At 38.4% G+C, this 12,314-nt stretch overlaps 1 pseudogene; it reads right to left on the reverse strand.

The window, feature by feature from the left end:
• Window positions 1–9,918: 9,918 nt before the first annotated feature.
• Window positions 9,919–11,746, reverse strand: LOC100453176 (vascular endothelial zinc finger 1-like; annotated as a pseudogene).
• Window positions 11,747–12,314: the final 568 nt, after the last annotated feature.

Consider the following 12,314-nt stretch of genomic DNA (forward strand, 5'->3'; position numbering starts at 1 on the left):
CTCATGCCTGTAATCCCAGCACTTTGGGAGGCCTTGGTGGGTGGATCACCAGAAGTCAGGAGTTTGACACCATCCTGGCCAACATGGTGAAACCCCATCTCTACTTAAAAAAAAAAAAAAAAAAAAAAAAAAAAAAAATTAGCTGGGCGTGGTGGCGGGCACCTGTAATCCCAGCTACTCGGGAGGCTGAGGCAGGAGAATCTCTTGAACCCAGGAGGTGGATGTTGCAGTAAGCAAGGTCATGCCACTGTACTCCAGCCTGGGCAACAGAGCGAGACTGTCTTAAAAAACAAATAACAAGCAAACAAACAAACAATAACTGTCTACTTTATCTCCAGACCTGGTCACCCTGAGCTATGCCAGAGAAGTGGTCAGCATTGTATTAAATAATAACTCTATCTAGCACTGCAAGATTTTAGTGGCAGAAGTACACAAAATATAGATTTTTGGCTAAATGTTCAAGCAAATGTTAAGCCCAATCCAGTGCTAAATAGAACACCATCACTAGGGTGACCAACTCCTTCCTATTTGTCCAGGACTTTTCTGATTTTAGCACATAAATTCCATGCCTGGGAACCCCCTCAGTCCCAGGCAAATGAAAATAGTTGGTCACTCTAACCATCAGAGAATGAATATCTGGATAGAAAAAATCTGAAATATTATAAAAATGTTAGTTGTTAAAATTTTCAGGAGTCAAAATTTGAAAGTTTGACCTAGTAAAGGAACAATAATTTCTCAGTACTATTAGCTGCACATTCATTAATTCAACTGCACACTGCAGGTGGTAACAGATATTTACCTTCAACTGAGGTCACTGGAGAAATAAGATCTTTTTGGCTAACACTGCCAATATAGGTAACTGTTCAAGATGGAGCTGCAATCACGATGTTAAGCTTTCTGTATTTTCTTATGGTGATAACTGAAGTGAAAACTTACTTCCTTTTCAACTCCTGGGCTTGATAATTTAGTCAATGATGATGGCAAAATTTCACAAGGCAATCCCCAAAACCAGATATTTCTCTCTCTAGTTAACTGTTTGAAAAATCTAATTTTTATGTATAAAATTAACAGATTTCACAACATTAATTATTGCAGCATTTTACTCTGAATTCAACTGACAGAATCTCAAAAACGAATGCATACAAGGAGATTTTAATCCTACCTATATCTAAAATGGTTATCCACATTTGAAAGTGAATATTATGCAATCACAACATATCCAGATGACATGATCTGTTTTTATTGCTGCTATTGATACATTATTTAGATATGAGGGTAACATGCAATGTTATGATCATTGATCACCCATAATTTCAGGAATGCCAGGAATGATGTTGCACTTAGGCATTTTGCTATCTGAGCTTTCAAAGGCTGAGGCTGCAGCCCAAGCTGAGGAGCAGATATTGGCTAAATTCCAAGATTAAAGTCATATATTGGTAATTGCCCATTTGGAACCACTGAACATGAGCTGAAGAAGCCTTCTGAAGCCAAATCCCTATGAACTTCCATAAGCGCTGTCCACTCTTGAATGCTTTTCACGCTGCTTCTACCGTTGACTGGCCCACTTGCTCATTCATCATACCTGAGGGCATTCAGTAGGGGATACCCAAGGACTAGGGTAACTGAGCCAGGAGCTCACTGAGTGCAAATTCAGAAGGCAAAATTGATTATAGGATCACACAAGCATGCAGAGAGCAGTGCACATGTAATGTGTGTATGTGTGAAGCATATGTGATAGAAAATTTTATGTGTCAACTTGACTGGGTTAAGTAATACCCAGATAGCTGGAAAACATTGTTTCTGAGTATATCTATCAGGGTGTTTCTGGAAGAGATTAGGTTATGAATCAGAAGGCTAAGTAAAAAAGAGCAGCCTCACCAATATGGGCAGGCAATCCATTGAGGGCCCAGATAGAACAGAACGGCAGAGAAAGGGCAAAATCGCTCTCTTTTTTGGAGCCAGAGTATCTATCTTCTCCTGCCCAGAGCTCCAGCTTCTTGGGCTTTTAGACTCTGAAACTTATACCATCAACACTGCCTCCCCCACAACCCCCGGCCTCTGGTCTCCAGCTGAACAACACCACAGCGGCTTTCCTGGCTCTTCAGTTTGCTGATGGCATATTATGGGGCTTTTTGGTTTCTAAAATCATGTGGACTAATTCCCACAATAAATACCTTCTTATATGTTATATCTGTATATATCCTACTGGTTCTGTTTCTCTGGAGAATGCTGCCTAATACTGAATGTTAGCAGACATTTAAAAATATCAGAGTTCTCCAAATCGATACAACGTTAGATTATTGGCAGAACTCATTCTCCTATTTCTGGCCTTGAAAGCCCATATTTATAAGAAATTAAACCCTGCTTACTTTTTTCTAACTCTGTCTTCTTCCACCCCTCACAACTAGATTAAATAATAGCCTCCATCTGTACTCTCAGCGATGATATTTTCTCACAAGAAGCAGGATACATGTTAATATCTCTACCATTCACTCCTCCCACAAACCCACCCATTCCAAACTCATTTTTTATCATGATAAAGTACACTTAACATTTACTATTTTAACCATTTTTAAGTGTATAGTTCAGTAGTACTAAGTACAATTACATTGTTGTACAACCATCACCACTATCCATCTCCAGAACTTTTTCATCTTCACCAAACAAAACTCTCTACCCGTTGCACAGTATCCCTCCTGGCTGTGGGGAGAGAACAGGGAGATATTGCATAATGGGTATAGATTTCTGTCTCTGAATATGACTACTCTAGGTAGCTCATATAAGTGGAATCATACATTAATTTTTTTTGATTGGCATGTCAGCATAATGTCTTCAAGGTTCATCCATGTTGTACCATGTATTAGAATTTCCTTCCTTAAGTCTGAATAATATTCCATCGTATGCATATACCACATATTTTTTATCCTTTCTTCTATTAATGGACACTCGGGTTGCTTCTGCCTGTTAGCAATTGTGAAAAATGCTGCTATGAACATGGATATACAAAGAGATGATCAACCCCTTGTCTTTATTTCTTTTGAATGTATACTCAGAAATGGAACTGCTGAATCATATGGTCTAACTTGCCTTTGATGAAACTTGGAATTGTCAGTTTCCACAAACCTAGTTTGCAGAAGGCCAGATATGATTAGTGTGTCCCTGCTTTTCTCTGTCTCTTTTATGGCAGAACCTGCTATTCCCAGGAACAATCCAGGGGCACCCTTGCATCCTCCGATTTCAACTCTTTTCCCTTTTTCTTTGGCTCTTCAGCATTGATTCCATCCACAGGTCCAGGCTTCTTTCAAGAACTAAATGTTAAATGTTTTTGGAATAAATTTTTACATCTTAAGTATGGCAAACATCTCCTATAAAGTTGTAGTTTGCTCTTTAAAACTTATGTTGTCTTTTCATTTCATTGAAAATTAAAATTTACTACAGTTTTATCAAGCTTTTATGATTTTTAAGCCTTATTAAAAAAATCTTAACTATATGAAAATTATTTTTATGAAGTTATCTTTCTCATTTAGGTTTTTATATGGAATTGATTGTGTTCTATACTGATAATTGAGTTTCTTGAGGTTAGTTATAGAGTATCTTATCCCTTAGCTACTAATCTTCAATATTCAAACTCTCACAAATCAAATTTTTGAGCATCCTTATTATTTTAGGAGGTCTCTATTCTGTTCCAAGAATCTGTTTTTCTAACTTTGCATTAATATAATGTTTTTTATGTATGAAAACTTTATAATAAATCTTGATATTGGTTAGGGCATTTTCCTGTACCATGTTCTTCTTTACTGTTATATTGGCTATTGTTCATTTGCTATTCTCTGACAAATACAGAATTAGATTTTCAAGTTCTATAAAAATTCCTATAAGAACGTTTGTAGATATTATATTAAAATATAAACCAATTTTGAGATAATTACATCTTTATGATTAGTCTTCTATATCAAGATTATAGTTTATTTTATTTAATATATGTCAATAAAATGTTTTAATTTTGGCTAGAAAAGAAGAAACAGAACTAAAGTTTTAGTCATTTAAGTTTCTGAAAACCTTCCTTAAGTTTTCCTCTAAGACTGGAGCCCCACTGTTATGGTTTGAATGTATGTGTCCCTCCAAAATTCATATGTTAGAACTTAAACCCTAAGGTATTAAGAGATGGGACCTTAGAAGAGGGAGCACCCTAGTGCCTTTTGCTCTTCCATCCCTTCTGCCATACAAGGACACACAGTATTTGTTCCCTCTGGAGGATGCAGCAATAAGAAATCATCTTGGAAGCAGAGAGTGAGAACTTACCAGACACCAAAGCTGCTTATGCCTTGATCTTGGACTTTCCAGTATCTAGAACTGTGAGAAATAAATTTCTATTATTTACAAGTTACCCAGTCTCAGGTATTTTGCTATAGCAGCAGGAACAGACTAAGACACCCACCCTGCCAGGCATGGACTAATTCCCTTCCCTGATTCTGCATGTGAATTAGATAGGAATGATAAACCTAAGGGCCTGTACCTGTGTGTAGGGTCTTCGGGACTATGTTGAACTGGGTGTTGTGTTTAGCTAAATTGGTAAATGTAAATTGCAATCAAGAAAATAATCCAGAACTCAGAGTAACAGCAGCAGAAACAAGTATCAGGATTGAGGCGTGAAGCAAAACCAGGTGCAAGAAATTATTCAAGGTACCAGAAGTCAAGATAATCAGAAGCAGCTGAGTCAGTAGAGTGAATGTTGAGTTGAAACAAACAGTTGAAAGGTGTAACAAATTAAAGTTTTCAGGGTTTTTTTTTGGTGGTATCGACCCCAAGGCTAAAATTAGGTAATGCATCTGAGTTCTGGACCTTGCTTCTGTATCCCACTTCTGCTGTTGAGGGCAGAAAAATCTTAATACTGTGAATGTAGAGAACTCCAGAATGACAACTGCTCCCTGCTAGACCCCAAAATTTCAACCATTGCCTGACATTACTGTTTCCTTAGTCAAAATGTGAACTGGAATACTCTCCCCAGCTCAATTACAAGAAAGCTGTGTCTGTTTCAGGCTTGGTTGTGGGTTGAAATAATCCTGTCCTAAACATTAATAACCAGGGACTTGGATCTTCTCTGGCTCAAATTTATATTACCTCTGTATTCTGGATACTTCTGAGTCAAGAAATTAGATCAAAAGGTAGTGTAAACTTATAATACCCTGCGGTACTTTGCAGAAACAAAGGTAAAATCTCATTCTAAGCCACTGATGAGTCCCATTACCAACAGGTGATGTATGAGATGATGATTTGGGAAATTTCAGGAATTGATAGAATACTTCAGATTAAAAAGAATGACATTTTTCATTATGTTGCTAAACAGTTCACATAAGATTCCCATAGTGTTTTTTTCAATATAATCACAACGGAAAAGTCACAACAGACAAATTCATATCCTGTCCAAACAACAATGTTTATATCATCCTTTTTGTTTTTGTTACCCACAAATTAAAACAAACTTTTTATTCAATTAAATTTATTAAGTAGTTCATTTCAGGTAACAATAATATCTAATAGTTCTGTTCTCTTCTTTATATATATGTATGGATTGATGTAGATATGTATAAAATTTGTTGTACTTTGAATTATGTTTCATGCTGAAAACTTTTGTAAAGAGGAAAGGAAGGAATTATGAAGTGAGGGAAATGTCTGAATGGAATTGGTGCTTAATATGGTTTGGCTCTGTGTCCCCACCCAAATCTCATCTCGAATTGTAATCCCCACGTATGGAGGGAGGGACCTACAATCCGCACGTGTCAAGGGAGGGAGGTGATTGGATCATGAGGGCAGTTTCTCCCATACTTCTCTCATGATAGTGAGTCTCATGAGATCTGATGGTTTTATAAGTGTCTGGCATTTCTCCTGCCAGCACTCACTCCCTCCTGCCACCTTGTGAAGAAGGTATCTGTGATGCCTCCAGCTTTGTTCTTTTGGCTTAGGATTGACTTGGCGATGCGGGATCTTTTTTGGTTCCACATGAACTTTAAAGTAGTTTTTTCCAGTTCTGTGAAGAAAGTCATTAGTAGCTTGATGGGGATGGCATTGAATCTGTAAATTACCTTGGGCAGTATGGCCATTGTCACGATATTGATTCTTCCTACCCATGAGCATGGAATGTTCTTCCATTTGTTTGTATCCTCTTTTATTTCCTTGAGCAGTGATACCAAAATAGAGATATAGATCAATGGAACAGAACAGAGCCCTCAGAAATAATGCCACATATCTACAACTATCTGATCTTTGACAAACCTGACAAAAACAAGCAATGGGGAAAGGATTCCCTATTTAATAAATGGTGCTGGGAAAACTGGCTAGCCATATGTAGAAAGCTGAAACTGGATCCCTTGCTTACACCTTACACAAAAATCAATTCAAGATGGATTAAAGATTTAAACGTTAGACCTAAAACCATAAAAACCCTAGAAGAAAACCTAGGCATTACCATTCAGGACATAGGCATAGGCAAGGACTTCATGTCTAAAACACCAAAAGCAATGGCAACAAAAGCCAAAATTGACAAATGGGATCTAATTAAACTCAAGAGCTTCTGCACAGCAAAAGAAACTACCATCAGAGTGAACAGGCAACCTACAAAATGGGAGAAAATTTTCGCAACCTACTCATCTGACAAAGGGCTAATATCCAGAATCTACAATGAACTCCAACAAATTTACAAGAAAAAAACAAACGACCCCATCAAAAAGTGGGCAAAGGACATGAACAGACACTTCTCGAAAGAAGACATTTATGCAGCCAAAAGACACATGAAAAAATGCTCACCATCACTGGCCATCAGAGAAATGCAAATCAAAACCACAATGAGATACCATCTCACACCAGTTAGAATGGCAATCATTAAAAAGTCAGGAAACAACAGGTGCTGGAGAGGATATGGAGAAATAGGAACACTTTTACACTGTTGGTGGGACTGTAAACTAGTTCAACCATTGTGGAAGTCAGTGTGGCAATTCCTCAGGGATCTAGAACTAGAAATACCATTTGACCCAGCCATCCCATTACTGGGTATATTTATATTTATATATATATTTATATATATATACACACACACACATATATATATACACATAGTACTTACTGTAAAATAATTTTATAAATGATCTTTTGTACTTCAGGACATTAAATTGTACAACTTTTGTATATATAAAAACTTAGGAACTTTCTGTTTAGCAGGAAGGCAACACCTTCCTACACTTCTAATGTATATGTTTGTTATAATGTCCATGTAAACATGCCCTATGTTTGTGCCTTTTAATTAGTTTGTCTCAATAAACAAAATGTAGAGAAAAAAAGAATAGAAACTGGGTAATTATAAAGGAAAGAGGTTTATTTAACTCCCAGTTTTGTAGGCTTAGCAGGAAGCCTGGCTAGGAGGCCTCAGGAAAATTACAATCATGGTGAAAGGTGAAAAGGAAGCAGATACCTTATTTATTTATTTATTTATTTATTGTTATCATACTTTAGGTTTTAGGGTACATGTGCGCAATGTGCAGATTAGTTACATATGTATACATGTGCCATGCTGGTGCGCTGCACCCACTAACTCACTTTAACAGTCACTACCATTATCATTAGCCATCCCATTACTGGGTATATTTATATTTATATATATATACTGGGTATATTTATAACCCAAAGGATTATAAATCATGCTGCTATAAAGACACATGCACACGTATGTTTATTGCGGCATTATTCACAATAGCAAAGACTTGGAACCAACCCAAATGTCCAACAATGATAGATTGGATTAAGAAAATGTGGCACATATATACCATGGAATACTATGCAGCCATAAAAAATGAAGAGTTCATGTCCTTTGCAGGGACATGGATGAAATTGGAAATCATCATTTTCAGTAAACTATCACAAGAACAAAAAACCAAACACTGCATATTCTCACTCATAGGTGGGAACTGAACAATGAGAACACATGGACACAGGAAGGGGAACGTCACACTCGGGACTGTTGTGGGGTGGGGGGATGGGGGAGGGATAGCACTGGGAGATATACCTAATGCTAGATGACGGGTTAGTGGGTGCAGCGCACCAGCATGGCACATGTATACATATGTAACTAACCTGCACATTGCGCACATGTACCCTAAAACCTAAAGTATGATAACAATAAATAAATAAATAAATAAATAAATAAATAAAGAAGGTATCTGCTTCCTTTTCACCTTTCACCATGTTGTAATTTTCCTGAGGCCTCCTAGCCAGGCTTCCTGCTAAGCCTACAAAACTGGGAGTTAAATAAACCTCTTTCCTTTATAACTACCCAGTTTCTATTCTTTTTTTCTCTACATTTTGTTTATTGAGACAAACTAATTAAAAGGCACAAACATAGGGCATGTTTACATGGACATTATAACAAACATATACATTAGAAGTGTAGGAAGGTGTTGCCTTCCTGCTAAACAGAAAGTTCCTAAGTTTTTATATATACAAAAGTTGTACAATTTAATGTCGTAAAGTACAAAAGATCATTTATAAAATTATTTTACAGTAAGTACTATGTATTTTACTTTTTTGCTATGTAGTTCAACCCCCAGAACTGTTTTGTATAATGACACACAGATACCTGCCCCTGATGTAGGACGTCTGTCTCAGATGCAAGGTATTTTGATGCTTGAACTGAAACATTAGGGTACAAACGGAAATCATCCAGTTTGATAGTCAGTCCTGCAAACATTCTGCAAGATTAACACAACTAATTGCCATTTCTCTTAACTGCAATGGTTAAAAAATGAAAAAAACCAAAAACATATTGCAACTTAAAAAAAATCACAGCATCTTGGTTTTAGTTAACTTTTTTTTTTTTTAACACAATGCTTTAAAAACAATGTGTGGCATCATGGTGTAAAGAGTATCTGTTTCCCTAGCTTTTGGTTTCTACTTTATGTACAGAGATAAAATATCCTGCTAAGAAATAAAAAGCACATGTCTCAACGTGCATTGCTGGATTTCTACAGGGAGTGCAGACAGCTGTCTCCCTGAAAACACCACAAAGGTGATATAAGTGTTTTCTCAAAGAAAGAAAAAAAGTGATGTCCATATTTACAAAGTTGAACAAATCTGCACAATACTTAAGAAACGGAAGGAGAAATTTAAAAAAAGATACACTCTGCATGTTCTGAAGGGGCATGTACTACCTAGTTAGTGGTTAGAATAAAAACTATACAATTTAATATAAGACATAAACTCTAGTGAGCAACTAAGACATCTGTCGCTGTTGTAACATCAACAGGCTCTGATTGGGAGACAGAGGGGCATATCACATCCCAGCGCCTCCAGCGTCTTCCAATTTAAAGCAATATATTTGAACAGTTCCAAAGTACTCCTTGGCTCCTAAATAGGAGTCCCACTGGTCTCTGTTTGTTAGGAGCCTGCCTGTCCACACACTTGATTTCTCCTCTGTCAGTTGAGGCTTTTCTTAGCAAAACAAAATTTGTAGATTTTTTTTTAATTTTTTTTTTAAGTCAACTACAATGCTATATTCTATCGGGATTAATATGCTGAGCAATATTTACATCTTCAAATATCAGGTCACAATTCCTGTTATATTTGAAGTTAGAATGATAAATTATCATACGCTTTGCATATCAGAGCTGGTATCACCTTTCCCATAGGGAATGCTGCCTGAAATTAACATATTCCCAAAGGTAAAATGTGTATTCTCCGAAATGCATTTTATTATGACAATGCATGTATTTACTCATAAAAACAATAAACACAGACAATTCTACACTAGCTCTCAATCTGTGGATTTAGAATTTCAGGTTAAAATCAGCCATCCACCTTGTACAGGGAGAAGAGTTCTGCTAGTGTTTACAATAAAGTGGTTCCTTGGGATTAGAAATAGTAATGCTGGGTTTTTTTTTTATTTTGAAGTGGGTTCTACTTATTTATGATTGGTTTTAATTCTGGCATTTCATCTTGCCAACTACTATCCTGTTTAAGCAGTGTTGTCAGCTAAAAGGAATTTCTGATTAAACTAAAGTGGTCCAGTGATAAATTACATATACACCCTACTTTGAATAATCCCAGCCAAATTGGAGAAAAATGCTACCACACTCTTATTAACTAATGTAATAAAATCTCCCAATTTCATGGTTTACTGTTTGCTTTAATCAACTAAAAGTTAAGTTGCTGGTAAATATTTACTTTAACCCATATTTTGATTTTATAATACTGTTTACCAAGGCGGTGATGTAGGCAAAGCTTGGGGCAAGAAAGGCATGCTCTCTACAGGTCTCATTGCTATATTGAGAGGGGTGGCTAATGTCATAGGCATGGGCAGATTCATTGGAGATGTGATGGTGACAGGGTGTGCTATATTCTCTGGGGCAGTGACGGGGGTGGGGAGGTTGACCGGGCTAGTGAGTGTTAAAGGAGAGGTCATGGATAATGGACTGGTTATAGTTACAGGATGCCCTATGTTCATTGCGCTGGTTATGTTAACTGCACTTGAAACATTTACTGGACTTCTCATGCTCATTGCAGCTGCCACTGTGACTGGGTTTGACATAGCCCTAGACGACACAGAGGATGTTGTATTGAATGGCGCAGTGAGAGTCACAGGTGTCGTAGCAGCCATGGAGGTCTGGCACAGGTTAGCAGCTTCTTTCTTCCTTGCTTTAACAGCTTCTTCCCACAGTCTCAGTGTTTCTACCTGCTTCCCTGGCCAGCTTGTCACATGTTGTTGTTGCTGCTGCTGCTGCTTTTGGTTACTGGTCTCTTCACTCATGCATGTTTTACTGATGCCTTGTTTACATGTATTACAGTTGATACTTTGGCTCTGTCCATGAGTCTTTAAGTGGCTGGTGATGTATGCTGCACTCAGGAGCTTCCCACTGATATTACATGATACCTTGCCTTTGTGGCGCATCCTGTGTGTCCGCAGTCTGTCTTTGCTGGCAATGGCAGCAGTGCACGTTTGGCATTTGAAGGGTCTTTCTGTTGAATGGACATGTTTTACATGACAGCGTAAGGGGTCAGGCCTTGAGAAGCCTTTCCCACAAACACTGCAAGTACAGGGTTTGGTGATGCCTCCTTCATGAGGCCTCACATGGTAAGTCATCCGGTCCTTCCTCTTGAAGCGCTGATTACAAACAGGACACTCGAAGGGCTTCTCATCTGAATGGGAGAGCTTGTGCCGACTGAGAAGGTACACATCTCAGAAGGCCTTCCCACACATCTCACAAGCATGGTTCTTCTTGACAGGCTTACTGGGTTTCTTGACAGATTGAGTCACCGGCATAGCTGTGGTGCTGGCACTGCTACTAGGGTTGGTGCCGGAGGAAGATGTAGTGACTGTTGACAAGAAGCCTGCAATGGTCAAGACCAACAAAGTTCAGTTGCTGTCCCCAGCGATGGTAGAGATAAGAGGAAACACCATGGTGGGGGTTTTCTTTGGCTGGGACACCAACTTGATCCCTGTGTGGCAGAATTCATGGCGCCTCAGGTGATAGCTGTCCCTGAAAGCTTTACTGCAGTAAGTGCACACAAATGAAGTTTTGGGTTTTTCTTTTTTAATCCTAATGACATCCTTTAATGTTTCTGATGCACCCTGAGGTTTCTGAGTTATTGGTATTGGAAGCAATGGTTTCTGATCAGGGGGCTCCATGGCAGAGCTCAGGAGGGGCAGCAAGCTGTTCTGTGCTGCCTGCTGTTGGTGATGGGAAGCTACATGGGCTGCCATTTTATCAATTCAGATGTCTGTGGCAACATAAAGTATTTTTACAGCATTCCTGAAGCTCACTCTCCCACGAGGGTCACACCAGGTCCCTGCTTCTTGGGTGAAATGCTGTAGAACCACTACAGGAATCACTCTCTGAGGATTCCTAGGATCCCCACACTTCTACATGAAGCCTTCTAAGTTGGGGAACTGGGTTTTCCCAACTTGTTCTCTGGAACAGGAACGCGGCCCAGTTGGCCTCCATGGCTGCGGCGGCCGACCCGCTCCCCCACTCCCCCTGCTCAGGGAGCCTCCTCAGCCGGAGGAGGTGACAAGAAAGTGGTGGCTCTTCAACATCCCCAGTTTCTATTCTTTATAGCAGTGTAAGAATAGACTAATACAGTACTGTTAGTATTTCCGGATCTTCAAATAAATTCTTCAGCTGGACTTTTTGTATGAATTTTTGTATTGATTTTAGATGCTCTTTTTCAGATAACTCTGGGATCTATAATTCAGTATCTCCTGCCTCAGCTCAAAACACTAACTTCAAGGTATTTATCAAGAGGACAGTTACAATTAGGAAAATTAAATG

The sequence above is a fragment of the Pongo abelii genome, chromosome 2, assembly GCF_028885655.2.
Source record: "Pongo abelii isolate AG06213 chromosome 2, NHGRI_mPonAbe1-v2.0_pri, whole genome shotgun sequence".
In the NCBI taxonomy this organism is placed as follows: Eukaryota; Metazoa; Chordata; class Mammalia; order Primates; family Hominidae; genus Pongo; species Pongo abelii.